Raw genomic sequence first — 4,020 nt, 5'->3', positions numbered from 1 at the left:
AGTTAGGATTTTAATATATGGATTTAAGGGGCCACAAACATTCAGACCATAGCAGGGATTATGCACAATAATGCATAATAGGGGCATCTTGGACAATAAAGGAAGGGGGGTCATGTCAGATGTTTGAGGTGATTCAGACTAAACCTATAACCCCAGCCTCAGGAGTGTTGAGGAAATCACCAAGGGTAACAGGAAAACATATGGGAGAAGTTCTGAACAAGAAGTGAACATTCGAAGAATCACTGGAGATGTGCAAGAAGGCTCAGGACATCCTATGGTGAAGATAGAATGAATTCTGCTCTTGCCTGCCCAGGATCTATTCCCGTCCTACCATTTATAGCAGGTGACCCGGGGGGGGGGGAGGGGGCAGAGTCACCATCCTTCCAGGTTTATAAGGTAATACACCTCATTCCTAGCACCACCAGTGAACATGTGCCCCAGATGTGACCAATCAGCATCAGCCATCCCTATAGCTACAGTGATTGGTTCAGAACCTGGAGCATGTGACTCAGAGCTAGACCAATGGAAATTATACCAAAGCCCTTTTTTTTTTTTTTTTTTGCCTGAGTTGTTGAAGGCCATTTTGGGTCTCTGTTGGGATGATGAAGTCAACACGGAAGGAAAGAGATCTGAAAGGACCACAGTGATGGAAACAGTGGAAGTCTCGTGACACTGAGCATCTAGCCTGGGACTCCTGGGCTACATTTTGCAGTCACGTGGAACTCACGTGCAGTCATGCAGTCATGTAAGCCAATCGATTTCATATCTTGCTTTAGCTTGTTTGTTGAGTTGGGTGGCTGTGATTTTCACCCGAAAGGGTCCTGACACGTTGTGGATCCAGAGAAACCTGAGTGGAAGAAGTACTCCAGTTACCTGAGTAAACGGAATGGCTGTCTCTGTTGTTCACGTGTCCGGTCAGATAACACAGCCATCTGCTTTCTCACCTCCTCCCTCTGACAGGGGCAATTCATGGCAGTGTGTGTTGTCATCAAACAGGGATCCCCCCCCAGGGATCCTTCATGTCCTTTAGACTCTTTTTCTTGTTTGGGCTTTGAAGATTACGTTTTGAAAATGTTAAAGCTCCGGCAGAAGTGGACTGTCAGATTGATGACAAGGGACTGGCTTCCAAAAATGTTATGTATTTTAAAATACAGCTGCAAAATGTATATTTTCAGCTACATTTTGGGCAGAGAAACAATGGTCTTCTCCTGCACCATTTGTGCCTTCCGTTGTTGATGAATGTTCCGATGTTGCCTTTTTATTTCCCTCAAACAGAATCATGTTTATGCTCTTCTGTCCTGAGACAAGGTGAAATTTAGTTCTGTTCACATTTTAAAACCATCAACTCTGGCAGCTTTTACCTTCTGCCCATCTGAGCACACCTACTTTGAGCTCTTCCAAAATTACATATTTTGTTTGACACCAAGTCACAACTGTATTCCAGAGACTTGTGTCCCTGGCCAGGGAGTTTTTTGTGCAAATGAAGCTGCTGCTTTGTTGTTGTTGCAATAACGTCCTTTCAGAGTTGGTGTTAAGACCAGGAACTAACTCTGGCAACAAGTAAACCATTTGGAATCTGCCACCAAACACTTTTCCCCAATCTACAGGAAACAAACACAAGTTCATTTGTCTCATTCTCTAGACTTTGGAATTTGTGTGGAAAGGGCGCACTCTTGCCCAGGGAGAGGGCAGGGTGGGGTAAAGGATCCTTGAAAAAATTACCCTGATATTTACATTAGCTGGATGCTCAGTATTTCCTTAGGGGCTGTGGCACGTAACTTGTCTTTGCCTCAAGACCCTGGTATTGACACTTCCACTGAAATGGGGACTGAAGGACACACTTAACTCTAGATCTGAAGGGGTTAAATGAGACATTTGCAATACAGCAGAGTTCACAAGCGATTGCTTCATGCTTGGATTATGTGACTTGAAGCCACAGTTTTTTTTCTCTGTACATTCTACGGTCTGGAAAAGGGCCATGACCCCATCATTTTCCTTACCACATGCTTCTAACTTTCCTTTTGGAAAATCTGTTTATTTTCTTCTCTCTGTACCCTGAACTGCTCCAGGCAAAAGTAGAATGAGGTAGTTACAAGCATAGATGCTTGAGCCAAGATGCTTGGGGTCAAGTTCTCACTCTGCTTCTTTCTAGCTATGTGACTTAAACTCTGTGGGCCTCAGGTCCGTTTTCTGTAAAATGGGTGTGATAACAGATATTCTGCCTTGTAGGGTTGTTGCAAAGGCTAAATGAGATGATGCTTCTGCATGGCGAGTACTTCCCAGACCTGGAACTCACTGCTGGGCCAGCGGTATGCTTAGCCTTCATCCAAACTGTGCAGTTCGTTATAGTAAGGATGTGAATTTGTATTGATGTGTGTTAGTTTCTGTGTGATGACAAAGACTAAAAACACCATGTGTCTCACATCTGCAGAGTGAGGCTTGATGCAAGTCCTCTAGGAGTCTAGTAATTTGGTAGAGTCAGTCCAAAGAGAAAGAGGCACTGCCTGTTCGAATGGCCTGGACATCTAGCAGGAGGGCGGGTCAGGATTAGAAGTGCAGTTATGGAGACTTGCCTGTTCTCTCTGCCTTACTCAGTCCTTGAGCTCAGGCCCCAGAGTATATCTCTCTCCACTAGGGGACAGGAATTTGGCAGACTGACTCAGGCTTTGAGCCCTCATTTGGCTTCTCTGAATAAGCAACAAATATGATATCCCATGCAATATTAGGAATGTCCTTTTACTAATTGTTCTTCATTGTTTATGTGAAATTAAAATTAAATGAATGTCCTGCACCCCTGATGGAAGAAATTTATAGTCCAGTTAGAGAAATAAGACATTCACAAGTCACCAGAAAATGAAGTACAATAAGCTAAGCATCAGTAGTTCAAGGGTGGGTCGCCTGGGTGGCTCAGTCAGTTAAGCATTTGCCTTCGGCCCAGGTCATGATCCCAGGGAGCTAGGATCGAGTCCTGCATTGGGCTCCTTGCTCAGTGGGGAGTCTGCTTCTTCTTCTTCCTCTGCCTGTTCTCTCTCTCTCAAATAAATAAATAAATAAATAAATAAATAAATAAATAAAATCATTTAAAAAAGTCAAGGGTTGTGAGAATTTGGAGATAGAAATTATTATATTTAATTGTAAACGGCCTGCTATTTTAGTACTGTACAAATATATGTGAAGTTACTAAGTGGAGAAAACAGGCTATTTTCAGTATTTTTTTTTTTTTTTTTTAGATCTTACCCATTCATTCGACAGAGATAGAGACAGCCAGCGAGAGAGGGAACACAAGCAGGGGGAGTGGGAAAGGAAGAAGCAGGCTCCCAGCGGAAGAGCCCAACATGGGGCTCGATCCCAGAACTCCAGGATCACGCCCTGAGCTGAAGGCAGATGCCCAATGACTGAGCCACCCAGGTGCCCCCTATTTTCAGTATTTTTATTGTTTTTCTTCCTCCCTTGGCCCTTTTGCATACTCCACATTATTGCTCCACCTCCACCTGACAGACATTTGAGAAAACTTTCCTGTTCCCAGGACTGTTCCAGGCACCAGGGGCAGAGTGGTGAACCAGATAGACATTGTCCTGCCTTCATGGAGTTCACAGTTTGGAGGGAAGACAGGCAACGGCAGGGAAACCTCAAAGAACAGAATCACTTGATATAGTAATGACAACTATAGGAGAAGGTGGGCTGAGTGTGGAGGCTGTGTCGGGGGCTCCGGAAAGGGCACTCTGAGGAACAGACACTTGAGTGGAGGCCTCAGTGGTGTATAGCTGCCTTCCATGCACATGCCCCAGGGAAAAGCATTGCAGGCAAAGGGAACAGTAAAAATCCTGAAGCAGAAAAACAAAATGAGGCCGAAGTGCCTGGGGTGTTATTACACATGGTACATTAAATAATAGCTTATTCTCCTTTTTTCCCTAATCCTTTTATTGAAGGGTGTATGCGTTTAAACTGAAATGGTTAAATGATAGGCAGCTAAAGAAAGAAAATAAAGGTAGGCATTGCAGTAATCCACGAACTATTAGG

The sequence above is a fragment of the Ursus arctos genome, unplaced genomic scaffold, assembly GCF_023065955.2.
Source record: "Ursus arctos isolate Adak ecotype North America unplaced genomic scaffold, UrsArc2.0 scaffold_29, whole genome shotgun sequence".
NCBI lineage: Eukaryota > Metazoa > Chordata > Mammalia > Carnivora > Ursidae > Ursus > Ursus arctos.
Note: the sequence above shows the minus strand (reverse complement) of the source record.